This window comes from Sinohyriopsis cumingii, chromosome 2, assembly GCF_028554795.1.
Source record: "Sinohyriopsis cumingii isolate HCF-2022 chromosome 2, ASM2855479v2, whole genome shotgun sequence".
Classification (NCBI taxonomy): Eukaryota; Metazoa; Mollusca; class Bivalvia; order Unionida; family Unionidae; genus Sinohyriopsis; species Sinohyriopsis cumingii.
In genome coordinates, this window is record NC_142962.1 from 23,743,029 (window position 1) to 23,758,999 (window position 15,971).

Genomic DNA, 15,971 nt, shown 5'->3' on the forward strand with positions numbered 1-15,971 from the left:
CTCCCTGTGCTAAATACTCTGGAGAAAAACATCTACCAGGATATAATTATTGCGGTCCAGGTACTCGACTCGATATCAGGCTAATCAGGATCAACCAAAACCAGGCGAGGAGCCAATAAACGCTATTGATAAAGCGTGTCATGTTCATGATGTGGCTTATAAAAGCAAAAACCTACAAGACAGACATATTGCAGATGTGAAATTGATTCATGTGCTAAATTCTATAAAAATAAAAATATAAGAGAATCATTAGCTAATTGGTTAGTAAGATCCGCGATGAAAGGTAAATAATCGCCAGGGGCTGGTAATATATAAAATGAACTCGATTTATTATTCTCCAAGAGGATACTGGAGGGGTAAAGCAACAATTAGTAAACTCGCTGATGCAGCAAAAGTCAAGTACTCTACAGCCGCAAAATGGTTATTCAAACAGGCAATATGGCACATTTATTTACCACCACCTAAGCAAATTCGATCTGCACATTTTGATGTTAGTGTTCTTAATGAAGTTCATCAGGCTGATATATTATTTTTACCACATGATACCATTAAAATTGGTCGACGTCAAATAATATACAAATACGTGCTAACTGTTGATGATGTTGCAAGTAGATACAAAGATGCAGAACCATTATCAACTAAAACAGAATCTGAGGTAGCCGATGCGTTTGAACGAATTTATCAACGAGGTGGTCTACGATGGCCACAACTATTACAGGTTGATCCTGGCAAGGAATTTACTGGTCCAGTATCATCGTTGATGAAGCGACACAATGTCCAAATAGGATGAGGACATACTGCAATTCATCGTGATCAGGCAATTGTTGAACGATTTAATCGAACACTCGCTGAGCGGTTATTTGGATATCAATACGCGAAGGAATTTATTCAGGATACGAGATCTCGTGATTGGATTGCAAGATTACCAAGCGTGATAATTGCATTAAATAATGAAATAACTCGAACAACCAACATGAAACCTATTAACGCAATTACCAAAAAATAATGTACCTACACAATGATGTGATTTTTCAACACAGCCAGTATTAGGTAATACCACTGTAAGATATTTATATGAACCGGGTGAACTTGAAGGTAGTAAAAAAGAGCGACTGATCCTATTTGGTGTATTACGACGCACAAGATATCTAGCGTAACAAGATCTTCTGGTAGACCCGCAATCTACAGACTGGATTCAACTGCTCCTCAGCGTGGATTTGTACGTGAACAATTACAAATAATTCCCGAGGACACACAATTACCACCCAAATCACTTAACTAGCACCAAGGGTGCCAGCACCCTGACGTCGATTACACTCAAGACAGGTCAACATAGTATTTTCTCGTGTATGACCAAGATTGTTATTTTTTTCTATCTACGGTAAATTGTCTTGGATCATTTTTCAGATACCGCCATAACATTATACAATTACAACTAGCACAATGATTATTCTGTTGTTGTTTCAGCGCATTAATAAATTCAACGTCAAGATCAAATTCTTGATTATTTTTTTTTTGTCACTTTGTTTATAACCAGATAATTTTTTTCTTATTATATCAGTATCGAGGTCATCATTGATCACTGACGAATCCATGACGATTCTCCGCAGTTGAGATATTTTTCTAACTCGAGATACTGCAAGATAAACTAAGTTCGACCATTCGATACGATCATCAACGATCCAAACAACTGTATCAGTAATAGTTAATCCCTGAGATGAATGAATCGTCATTGCGTATCCAAGCGTCCACGGGGATTTATCAGCACGTAGAGCATCTTCAACAACATCAACATCAACTACGATAATATCATTCAACACAAGATTCTGTTTCCCCTGTCCTGGTATATCAACGTCAATATTTTGCCGTCGTGTATCCGCTGGTCGATAACACAACGGAACTGGCAACGGTGGAAACTTTTCTCGTTGTAACTGAAACAAATCCCGTTGAAGTGGATCACGAACTATCTTTCTACTTGCAACTATAAAATCGTTTGGTCTCCACGTTTGTAAAAAGTCGTTCATGGGTGTTTCTGAAATTATCTCGCGTATAATTTCACATTGAGTTTTATTCTGTTGTAGTCTGATTAATTTTTTAAATTCCTTGAATTCTTCATCAAGTGCTCTATGATCATCATTTATTTCTTCGTAATAATCAACAAAATTTCTCAACTAATCATGTGGAGATGGTCCAACTACGGGTGGTGGTTGACCGTGATCGCCGCAGATTATCACAGCAGTATTTCTTGTTAATAACCACTCGAGAAATGTTTTTAATACTCTAAACGACACAGTACATATTTCATCCCAGATTATAATCCTTGGAATATATTTTTTTTCCCATTCGATCAGGAGTCCATGCATCACCTTTGTACCTAAAAAAGCTGTGATAAGTACATGATTGTACTTCTCGTTGTTTCATTTCTCACGCGAGTCTGTGTAGGTGTTAGCACGATCATCTCTGAATTCTGAAATAGTTCGATCGCTCGAGTGGTTTTACCAGAACCGTCAGGTCCGTTTAGACAAACTGTCTTGTGTCTAGTTATTAGATCGTATACCGATGGTGCAGACGATAGCTTTAATGTTTCATTATTTTTGCATGATTTTATCAGGTAAATATCTTTAACCGCAACATCAGAAGATTCGGAATAATTAAGTATATTTTCCTTTTTTATTCTCTACGAACCCCACGATGCACAAATGTCTATATTTAATTTTTCTAACAGTCCTGAATATGTTTTATTGATATAAAACGAATCCGTAGCGACTCTCACAGCAAACTCAAAAACCTTATTTATCATCGATAATAAATTTATCGAAACGTACGCTAACATTGATGATCTTAAATGAGTATACTGATGTGACTCACCGTCCATGTAGCTCACAATTGTACCTAGTTTATTTCCATTTGGCAAGAAAGCTATTTCTCGACTTATAAACGTATTTCTATTCGTTGTATCAGCGATTATAAAATCTAACTCAGCATCATCCATGATCAATCTTGTACAATGTCGTTTATGATTATATGATCCTCCTTGGGTGAACTTGCCAATTATTTTTCTGCCAAGATCTTATACGATTTTATTCTCATAATCAGTTTTATTGGGGTTTTCATCATCGGAATAATCTTTTTGTTGTGGTAACCAAACTTCGGTTTGTTTCCGGTATGATATAATTGCTTCACTGATCGTCAGCGATATTAATATCGCACAATCAAGCATATACCGTAATCGTACTATTGGTGCCCACATTTTTTTTCTGAAAAATGCCTACTGAACCAAACATAACAAATCGTATGAAGATCTTTAGCAAACTCGAATGATTCGACACAAGCGAATCCAGTCAGGTCAAAATCCGGTAATGGTCCAATTATTGATACTCGCGTCATTTCGTGTGTCGGATGACCGAATCTCTTGAAGTATACAGAACAATCTCCGTATCCGAGAAAACTTCCCGGATAACATGCAACAATATCAATCGAAATAACATCTTTATGATCGTATTTAGTATTCCATAGTCCACCGTGCCCGTATTCGACACAACTCGCTATCATATCATCAAGAAAATCAAATCTAGTTGGTTTCCACGAATTTTTCTTTCTAGCAAAATGAGCCCCAACTGACGGAACAGTAAAACAGTTGCTCAATAGTTCGTCAGTATCATCAGTATATTGCAGCGCAAGATTTTTCATTTTCTCGTGGAGAAGATCAGTTCGATAAATAACACCATTCGGTCTTACAAACTGATCAAATTTACTTTTTTCTTCCATATCTGATTCGTCGTTTTCAGAACTTTGAAACAACCATACTGACACAGGATCGTTTGTACTTATTTCGTTAATAAAATCAAACATGTCTCCCCCAGAATTATCTGGGGGGTAAAATTTAACAGTTCGATTTCGTGGAAATATTGTTACTGCGCTAGTCCACGCGTGTGCGTTATGTTCAATAATTTTAATCGAAGCTCCTTTTGATTTATATTTTGATTCATACAAAATCTCTCCTGTTATCGTCGCTACGGTTATTGGGAATTTTAATTTTTTTCCTAACTCAGCGACATCTTTGATAGACGCTCCGGTATCTTTAACCATTTCTCCCCACTCGTTTATTATTTTACGTCTTTTATCCGTTAGACAGTTTCCACGAGTCGAAACGGTAAAATGTTCTGTTACTCGTTCAGCTACTCAGTTTATTTTTGAAAATTTCATCGGCTTCAGATTATTAACGCTAGGTTTTTCATTTACCGGATAGATTCCGTAAATAACTGCTTTTACAGGGTATGCTCGTTCATAATACTGTTTGTCAATACCAATCAATAGACCTGGTTTGGAATCTTTACTTAGTACGACAGTTTTTTTATTAGCATGAACAGGATCATATTTGTCACGGATAATACAATCATCTGTTTCTGTTAGCACGACAAATTTTATTCTGAAAAGATATTTGCGATTATCAAGGTATTTAATGATAGTTACCGCTCGTTTGTCGTAATCGTAGCGTCGATGATATCTTTGTTACGTATAATCTTGATCGTTTATCAGACATGAGATGCATCATCTGCGTGAAATTCTTTCTTGGCGTCGTGAATGTTATTAATCAAACTTTAATTTTTCGGATCAACCAGATCTCGCATCGGTAGGTCAGGAGATATTCGGTCGAGATTAAATTTATCTGCTTTCCAAGGCTTGATTCTGCATAATCTATCGAATTCGTTCATATTATATTTCAAACAAGTATTTAAATTAAAATATTATATATACAATGTCTCGATGCAAATGGCTCATGATCGGTTCATTGACAACTTGTAATAAATCCTGCAAAAAGGAATTCTGCGGACAATATTTGCAGAGCGTTCGTAGAGGTTGTTTATGACCAATACCCTGTCTGCGATGTGGTGTTGGAGTACGCGGAAAAACACAGTTGTATACAAGTCGTGGTGAAAAAAAAAAGATACTATGATAAAAAAAATAATAACAGTAACAACGCTATAAAATCCGTGGAGGATTATCTAAGTTTTTCAGACAAATTATGATTTAAACAAATAATATTATTATATAAATGGAGCAAAATATGAAACACGAGTTTGTAAAGCATCCTACAATAACAAAATACGAAGCAAATCATGATGGTGTGATTAGACATTGCAGGTTGAAAAAACCAGTTGGTGTTATTAATAATACTGGATATTTAACGTTTACTGTTGATGGGAAGAAAACTTATCTTTGTCATCGATTTATATACGAGTGTTTCTTTGCGACGGTCTTGTGATCGACGGTCTTGTGATCGATCATATCGACGGTATAAAAACCCATAATTATTTATCCAATATGAGGGTTGTCACACAAAGCCAAGGGATTGTGATTTTATGGTGGTAATTAGTTACTTAATCATCTACGTCGTAATTAATATCAATAATTATACTCGTAGAACGATTTTTATGGTTTCTAACTTCCAAAAATATAAAAATAAACGTGGTTACATCATGCAATATAGCAAGTTATTTTTTAGATCTGTTCAGAACACGCTGTTTTAATACAGATATTTTACGATCTATTCAGAAAACGCTGTTTTGGTGCAGATATTATACATTCTATTCAGAAACCGCTGTTTTAATACAGAAATATTTTACGATTTATTCAGAAACCGCTGTTTTAGTGCAGAAATATTTACGATCTATTCATAAACCGCTGTTTTAATGCATAAATATTTTACAATCTATTCAGAAACCGCTGTTTTAATGCAGAAATATATATAACTTATAATCTTTTCAGAAACCGTAACTATAGGTACTATATAATAATTTCTGAAACGGAAGCTTCTCGTGGGTCGGTGGTTCTTTCCGGGGTTTTCCCGGTTTCTTCCTCCACCATTAATACTGGCCGCCATGTATAGCCTATCGTGTGCTGAAAAATGGCGTTAAACCCTACAACAACAATAGCAACAATTTCTGAAGCGTATATATATAAAATGCTTTCGTAGCTCATTGCGAATGCGTCGAACTATGAAACTGGAGGTCTGGCGATCGAGTCCCATGACTGACAACTGTCGGTGGTTAAGCTTATTTGTGATTTTATAATTAATTTGGGCTCTGCCGAAACTCAATAGAAAAAAACACACCCTACCACCATATCACTACGTGGTGGATACATGTTTCGTATCACCCAAGGGCTGATTATTGGGGGTGGGGTGTGTGAAAAAATCTATTGAGAGCAGAAAATAACATCGTATATGTTGTATTGTCCTTAATGTCGTGCTGTCCTTAAGTAAGATTTATATGTTGTATTGTCCTTAGAAATAAGTTAAACTAGTGTTTAACTAGTTAAGATTTATATGTTGTGTTATCCTCTAAACTTGCTAGAATGCGGTGGCAATCTAGCAAGTTAGGGGGATTGATGCTGTATTGACCTTAATGTCGTGATGTCCTTAATTAAGATTTATATGTTGTATTATCCTCTAAACTTCCTAGAATGCGGTGCCTATCTAGGAGTTTATGGGGATTGATGTTGTATTGTCCTTAGAAACAAGTTAAACACTAATTAAGATTTATATGTTGTGTTATCCTCTAAACTTGCTAGAATGCGGTGGCAGGCTAGGAGTTTATGGGGATTATTTTTTTTATTGCTGAGGAAACCAGATTCAGATTGTTAAAATTTATTTTAAAGATATATATATATATATATATATATATATATATATATATATATATATATATATATATATATATATATATATATATATATATATATATATATATATATATATAGAAACGATCCAAAGTAACTTCGTTACTGATGAAATGTCCGAGCATGAACACGTGTAATATTTTATTTATTCTGAAATATTTTATATTTTATTATTCTGAAATATTTTTTCCATAAAATCTGATCGATTTGTATAATTTTGAGTACCAGCCACCCATCAGAATTAACAAACTGATCAATTTGTATAATTTTGACTACCTAAATACCCATCAGAATTAACAAACTGATCGATTTGTATAATTTTGAGTACCAACCACCCCATCCGAATTACAAAATTGATTGATTTTGTTAATTTTGAGTACCAACCATCCCATCAATTTCAGAATGATAATAAAATATTTCTGATAAAATAAAAAAAATATTTCAGAATAATAACAAGATTTTTGTATAGTTTTTTTGCAAAACTGATCGATTTGTATAATTTTGAGTACCAACCACCCCATCACAATTACAAATTTGATTGATTTTGTTACTTTTGAGTACCATCCACCACATCAGAATTAACAAACTGATCGATTTGTATAATTTTGACTACCTAACTACGAACTATCAATTTCAGAATAAAAAAATATTTCTGATAAAATAAAATATTTCAGAATAATAATAAAATATTTCTGACAAAATAAAATATTTCAGAATAATAATAAAATATTTCTGATAAAATAAATTATTTCAGAATAATAATAAAATATTTCTGATAAAATAATAAAATATTTCAGAATAATAATAAAATATTTCTGATCAAAGATCATTACGATAAAAATCTTACGACTTTACATACAGATCCACAATTAATTCCTCTCCCCGTAGGTCAATTAAGCGTCCGAAGTGGTCAGTGAACTTAAAATTTATTCGTGTTAACATATTAGTATGACACCGCAGATAAACAGGATTAGTTTATTCTTGCACGATTAAACTTCCAGGGGGAACTTGTGGTGTGAACGTATATAAAATATATCCTTGTTGAGCCTGATTTGATTTTCCAAGATCTATTTGATAACTGCCATCGATCAGATCACAAACTAGATTGACTGCGATTGTCGATGTTATATTGACTATTCCCGGAGATACATGTCTACCGCCTCCGTATGGATCATTATTGTATCTAAGAACAGTTGCTTGTGGTAATGTTTCTTTCTACCGAGTAAGTATATCAGTAAAGTTTTCATCGATGATTTTGGAAATAGATTTTTTAGTTCATCTGCGTTATACCCGACAAATTTAAAATTTACCAGTGTAGCTTCTGTCAACGAATATGCGTTTAAAAACTGTTGTTTAGACCTAAATTGATCGTCGTCAATATGATTAATTATTGCCCGAATTAATCGCTGGTTAATATATTCCATGTCTGACGCGAGCTGATTTAATATTTCAATATTTTTGATGATTTCGCTGCGTGAACTTGCTATATCAAAAATATGTTCTTGGAAATATTGCCGTAGCAGCTGTAGATGTATTTTATGTTCTTCATTAATTTCTTTAAAGTTTTCAATAATTTAACTTAAGTAAACATCCATTTTTCTTTTTCCTATTTCTTCTTTTCCTCTTCCAGGAACTAATTCAATAGCAAAATTCCAGTGAATAATATTCTTGCTCAAAAATAAAAATTCGATATCCACCGTAGCATTTTTTATGTCAGGTAAATGTTGTTTGTATGATGGGGTAATTTCGTGGTATGATTGCTTGTCCGTGACATAATCAGACTTGTTTGGTTGTGGTAACGGTGGTGGTATCGATGGTGGGATTTCAGGCCATCCTAACACCGTTCTGATCGAAGATTGATAAATATCTACGACATGATCAGGAGAGTTTATTTCGATTGCAGAAGACAGCGTTGGTTCATGAACGTTAATCGATATTTTTGAGTCTTTTCCGGTGATATTTTTTATTCTGCGCTGAAATTCATCGTTGATTTGTTCAATCTGATAACTACCAGTTGGTATTCCAATAACGTTCCAGTCAAGTGATTCATCTGGTTTGTTTTTATTAGCAAATACAAGCGACTTATTTGCTGGTGTGCCATGAAATAATTTCGATCTGATATTTGGCCAACTATGATATACTCGTAATTGTGCTAGTGCAATTTCTTTTACTGGAATTGGAGTTGGAAAATTAATACTGAATTCAGCATTAGTCGAACTTACTGAGATCATTGTGGTCTTGTGCGCGGTTGTGTTTGCCACGATCTGCTGGAGTAGCTCTACTGATGTCATTATAAATACTCGTACCTTTAATACCAGCGCAGTTGTATATTTTAATCATCTCTGAAAACTCGAAATCAGATACAATTCCATCACTGAGACTCGCCGATAACAACGAAGAAAACTTAGAGTATGCGACCGTCGCCGTATGTAATTTTATCTTGTAATCAGATAATTTTTCATTCTTGCAAGTGCATATTTTTTTGCAATAATATTAAGAACACCTGCAATCGTTGTTGTCGCTGAAATACAGATTGTCACAGCTACTGGTGCCATCATTGTCATTGTTGATAATAACACACCGGTTCCAGCAACAACAGCGGATACTGAATAAACAATTACGTCAACGATAACTAGTCGTCGTCGATATTTTTTTATTTTTACTGTATATTGTTCGATGATATCTTTTAATTTTACTTGCCATTCACGTGCTTGATTGTACCTGTATTGTTGCGATGCAACATCATTTTGAACGTCGATTGGGGTATTCATTATTATTTTATGCAGTAAATAATTGAGGTGTTTCAGCTACAAATTCCAAACACCACCAGTAAGATGCTGCGTTTAATGTCTTGTCAGCTCTTCCAGTATAAATTCTTCTTCGGTTCCTTTATTTAATACAAAAGACACAACCCCGTAAAACCTATCGGTGGAATGTCGCCATAGATACTTTGTAAATATCTCAAATTTTGCAGCACTGAACACAGACAGCCTGTACACACCAGTGATTGTTGCGGTATATTTGATAGTTTTATTTTGCTGCGACCATGTTGCAAGTTTTGATGATACTATGTACACAATGTTGGTAATATGCCCGGGAGTTACTCCAGGTGGAATTTTAATCACACTGGTTTTATTAACGATTTCAGGAATCCCCGCTACGATGTCTTCCTGTGTTTGTTTGATCGTGTCGATGTTAGTTTTGATATCAGATAGTTTTGCGTCAACGATCAACGGATTACCAAAACATTCATCTGCGGTTTCGTTAAGTTTTCTAAAATTTCTACGGAGATTTGTGAACGCGTTTACGTGAACGTCATACTCGGCCCGCAACGTGAATAGTTTACCGTCAACGGTGTTGTAGTTAACGTCTACATATTTTTTCGTTGCGGCATCTTCGTCGGATGTTGGATCTCTTAAAGCTTCTATCTTATTCCCGTTCATACTGAGTTCTCCCGTCATTATGTCACGGTATTTTTCACGCGATTAGCAACGCTTCTTGCAATTTCATCTCTGATAGTTGTAAACGATACACTTGAATCCCTGATTTTTCCGCTGTCAGTAAACACAGGGATATTATCCGTGACCGCAACGAGTACTCGTGGAACTATATCATTCCACCTGATATTGCTAGTTTTTAGTTTACCATATCGATCCTGAAAAATAACAACCTCATCTGGGTCAACTCCAGCAAGATTCATAATATCACCGAGTTCATCTTTAGTCGCGTACTTCGACAGATCAATGTCATCTTTCTTTTTTTAACGACGGTAGAAGAAGATTTTCTTCCGTAAATATCAACCATTATATAAGATCTAAAATCTGTTTTAAACGAATCGGTTGCTTGTATAATCATGCACGACTTTATGTGGCGGCGTGGATGATTTTGATATAGCATCGAGTACATTAATTACTTCACGGCCACATATTTTTGGATCGGTTATTGTTTGTGTGGGTAGCGTTGAATACCAAACTTGCGCGTATAGTGGCGCGACACACTTGATAAACTCACTCGGTGGAGCAAAACCATATAAATCAAAATAAACAATTACACTTTTATCAACGGCGTATGATACCCAATGAGTACCGGGTCCTGAATTCGAGTCGAGATTAATATTACCTGTTTCGAGTTCATTCGGTTGTTTCGGTAATTGATCTTGCATAAAAACACCTCTGAAGTTTTTTATTTTTAGTTGTTTAGCAGCTTCAAGTAAATCAAAATTTGACATCGGTGTGAAGTTTAGGTCCATGGAAGCCTCAGACCTTTTCCTAGATTGGTTCCTGGTAATCTTAGGCCTCTCCCCAGGTAAGTTCCTGGTAATCTTAGACCCCTTCCCTTCTTTTATATCCTTTTCCTGTTGCTTTCTTTAGAGCTATTCTATCAGCTGTTCCAACAGCACCTAACGCGGCTGCTTTTGCTATGGCTGGAGCGGCAGCAGCTATTAACGCTGGTATTGTTGCAAGAAGTGGAACAATACCACCTGTTTTAACCATATCTTTAATGGCACTCGGAGAAAGAACAAGTTGAACTACGGGTTTTGATTTCAGTGCTTTATTGAAGTGTTTAATTTGATTTTTGGTTAGTGACAGTTTATTTGGACCACCACTAGAAATCTCATTTTGTTTTAACGTTATTTTTGTTCTGCAGTTTTTTGTTGAATTTGATTGTAATTTTTTCACCTGACCGGGAGTCAGGGTGACATTAACGTGATTGTATGACATTTTATGATAAATACTTGCCACGCTCCAAATAATGATTATAGATTTTCCACTGGTGCATCAACGACTCTCATTCGACCGCTACCACCCTGAAGTAACATTGTTTTGTCACTAAGTATAACCGCGATTGCTCTGTAATCAACACCACCACCTGTATTCACGCTGGCTTTAAAGTGTATATCAGCAACAGATTGCTTCGATAACTCAAGATGCTCCAGCGAAAAATAATAAATCGGATACAAAGTTCTAAAATCATGTTGTGATATTGTGATATTTGATCACGCCCCATGAATGCCATCAAACGATGATATGCACGTGCTATATGATTTTGTTCATAATTTACTAGTATATTTTCCGTTGCTTCTTGTTGTCCCTTTATCCGCAAAGAAACCTCTCTAACATCTAGTTGGTCAAATATCATATGAGAGTGAGTTTGTGAGTTTAATCGATTAGAATTTTGCAGTGCAATAATAATATCTCGCGGTCCAGAAACACTTTGCTGTGATGCTATATGCCATGCAAACTGACCGTTAGTATTACTTTGTATACTATCTGTGGTTGTTGTTAACCACGATAACAGAGACTTACCACCTGTATCCATGAAAGAAAGCAATTTTTGTTCTTCTGCGATCGTTGGAGTCATTACCGGCATCCACAACGATAGTTTTTTTAGTACTACTTTACCAGAATCACCAGCAGGTCTCCAGAGAGCATCGTTATCATCACCTTTTCTCACAAGAGCAACCGTGTGTCTAGCTCCAAAGATAACTTTTCTAACATTTCTACAAAATCCGAAGATGTGTGATAATGGAATAGGACACGAAAAATTTCTCCTCCCTGTATTCAACATTGATCGGTGTGTTGCAAATCCCAAGTTGAAATTTGGGTTAGCACCATGACCCACTGGCCCCACATCAGCATCAGCGTTATTGGCATTGTTTCTTGGTTGTCTTATATTATACAGATCGCTTTCAAGGTGATCAGAATTATCTTTCACAAACGTCACCGTGGGACCTGCTGATCTTGTGTAATCATCAGAGTATCTTGCCAACCCTATTATTGTTATAGCAGCGTCGACATCTTTCTGAATCGATTCGATATTTTTTCCATCAATCATATATGTGGAGCTGTCAAATAATGCCATAATACCATTGTTGACAAAACCAACTGTTACTACATCTCCGTAATTAGTATCATCCGTTTTTATAATTTCACCTTCTACCTCAATAAAAGCCTCAGCGGGTAGAAAATATTTACTTGTGTCATGAACTTGTAGTTCAGTTCGTGCGTCATAGGAATAAAACTGAAAATCACGTACCGATTCATCCTTACGGACAGGTGCTTCCATATCAAATGCTTCGTCGGATACGCGCTTGAACATTTTATTATAATTATTTTCGTCTAACATGAGAATCATCGTGTTCGGGAAATTCCAATCCCTGATATTAAACTTGAAATATTATTCCTTGGTTCACCAAGTCCTTGATCTGCTAGTGCTGCTAGTCTCTGAGTTGCAGCTTGATTTATTATTTTACTGACATCTGCGGGCATAATTTCAGTACTTGGTAATTTTACTGGTTGTGATTTTCGTCTTATTAATCGTGCTAGTCTATCCTTGATTGCCGAGAAAGCCTTACCAGCTAGTCACTGTAATCATCAACGAGTTCATCGATAAGTTCTCGGTAAACGCTGATATCCATAATACCACCTTGGAATAATCGTTGACAATATCAGCTGCTTCATTAATTATTTCTGGTGAGTTATATCCGGCACGTTTTCCCCCTATGAGAACTTCTAACCGTGACACGTCATTGATGATATTATCAGGACAAACATAATTACTTCCCAAACCACTACCAGTAGCACCAGGTGTATCATCTCATGGAGATTGTAGTCGAGTAGTTTGTTACTGTGGAGGAGGTTGTTGTGTTTGCAAAGGTGGAGGAAGTTGATATGAAGGTTTTTGCTTTTCTAGCCCACTTTTCAGTTCCTCCTTACTTTTTTGTATGCATTTACTTATTTCTTGTGTTATTTCCTCTTCTTGTGCCATTTTTCTTCTTTTTTGTTTAATTTTTTCCAACTTTTCTTTTTTCTTTTCTTTCTTTTCTTTTTGTTCAAGTTTTTCTTTTCGTTTAAGTTTTTCTTGTAACAATACTCCTTCATTAAAAGCATCATAAAAACCATCTTTGGTTATCCGGTTTATACCCCTGTTTATTTTATACACCCAATCAATCCATGTTTTACGATTAGTACTTTTAACATATTCAGGTTTTAAGTAATTATATGTGTATAGGAAACTTGAAGTAGCAAACACACCAAGATCAATTACATCATCACAAGTATTTAATTCAAATTTTTCTCTTATTGCCTGTATACCATCATTAGTTAATTTTTTTGTAAAAGTAATATCCTTTTTTTGTTCTTCATCCACAAGGTCAGTAACAGTAGGTGGAGGCTGAGGTGGAGGATGAACTGTAGCTATATCAGTTGGAAAATCTCGTAAAATCTTGTTTATTTTTTTAGTTCGTTCTGATGTTTATTTTAATACTGGAAAAATACCCTTTTTCCTCTTATCCTCCTTAATATCTCCCCATATAGTTTTTTCAGCAGCCGCTGCAGCTTTTTCAGTAACTGTAGTGACGGGTTTAAATAGTTTTTAGTGTCTTCTTCATACTCAACTTGTGCTTCCTGCTGCGCTTGCAGATTTTTTTTCTAAATAAATCTCTAACAGGAAGAAATTTCTTAATTGCTTCTAATCGTTCTCGAGCTATTCTTGCAGTATAAGATTCCGGATGTACCATTTTATTATAACAATAATTTTTTTCATTAATAGCAGCAGGAAGGGCGCGACCTCATATATGTAAACAAAGTACATACATGACCTTCTTTTTTTTCGTATGATGTTTTGTTTTAAGCAAATGGTATTTCAACCAAGTGGTCTGTCGCCCTTCCTGCTGCTAGAGTCAATGCATACAAAGATTCCTTCTTCACCAGGAATCCGCCTGTGTAACTCCTTACCAGCCACGCTAGTCAACGCCAATTCCACTGATGCGTTTAGAGCAGGGATAGGCATGGGAATCGATTAGCTTCAGACCAGGGGTGTTTTTAACCTGTTTTTGCTGCATTTGGACCACCCATCACATGTACATAGTTCACACATATGCGAGTATGTTCCAGAGGAACCCATCACATTATTGGAAGAAGAAGAAGGACCACTGACCTTCAAAATAGAAATTGTTATAACAACAAGAAAGAAAAAAAAAAGAAAAAGAAGAAATAGTAACTTCCCACAAAGTCCGCTGGTCTTTAAATTTTTACGGGAAAATCATGGCCAGCCGTCCTCCAACTTGTATTAAAAAAAACACAGGCCAGTGATCGATGATTTAGTTGTAATAACAACGAAAACCTGGCCCACTGGAGTTCAGAATGTTACGAAAAAGCATGGGACATTGATCCTCAAAAGGGTTGATATTCCATCGAAAAACCTGAACTACTTAGGCTAGTCGTCGTCAAATTTTAATGAAATAATCCTTGGCTATTGGTCGTCAACATTTTGTATTTTAATAAAATCAACTTCGCCCAGTGATCGTGAAATTCATAATGGAAAAAGATAGACCAATGAAATTCGAAATAGTTTAGGCCTATATAACGACGAAACATCGACGTTGCAAAAAGTTGTTATATTCGCAGAGCCGCCCAAAGTTTATGTTGAAAGAAAATGATAAAAATTTTGCGCCTATTGTCTAGTGCGATGAATTTCGATTTCACTTTGAAAATAAATAAACTGCTTTAATCCATTTACCACACTAACATTTTATACAATAAAGATGAGAAGGACACATTTAATGAAAATGGTTACTCTTACTTTTAGGTCCTTTTCAACTAATTATTATGTTTTGAATGTGGATTTTAACGGAAATAGTATGGTGCTTTAATTGTCCTTTTAAAGTTTTTGTAAAATAATTAAGAACACAAATCCATCAACACATAGTGCAAGCCATGAAAAATGTTAATTATTCTTTTTCATCTTTTTCATTTAATTAAAAGTAAAGTATTCTTCATCAAGGCTGAGTACTTCTGGGTGATATAAAGTAAGCACGGTTGGGACATCTATTTTCATATGGTTGTTAGCATACCAACACCAAATCCTCCATAGGATAAGGACTAAACGCATATCGCCTATTTTTATAAATTTTTAATTCACTGTGAAATTATTTTGCAAAGAAAAGCACATAAGGCCTTCCCAGTGGATAGTAGATAGGAATGAACCGGTTAACACCAACAGGGAAAGGTCACACCTACTTTGTAGATCCTTTCTCCTACTCTCTATTAACGAAATTATCTAATCCTTCCTTATTTTGTCTTTATTTTAGATTTGCATGAACGAGATTTTCTGTCATGCGTCAACATACTTTAACAGTTTGTGTTTTTAAGTGAATGCTGTTTGGGGCGGGTGAGGTGTGCTATTTTATTTCTGAGTAGGCATTTTGACCTGTATCTAGCGTCTGGCACTGACTTCCGTCTCAATTATAACTGCAAAATATTTTAGGCGGAAACTTTTCGTATACACGT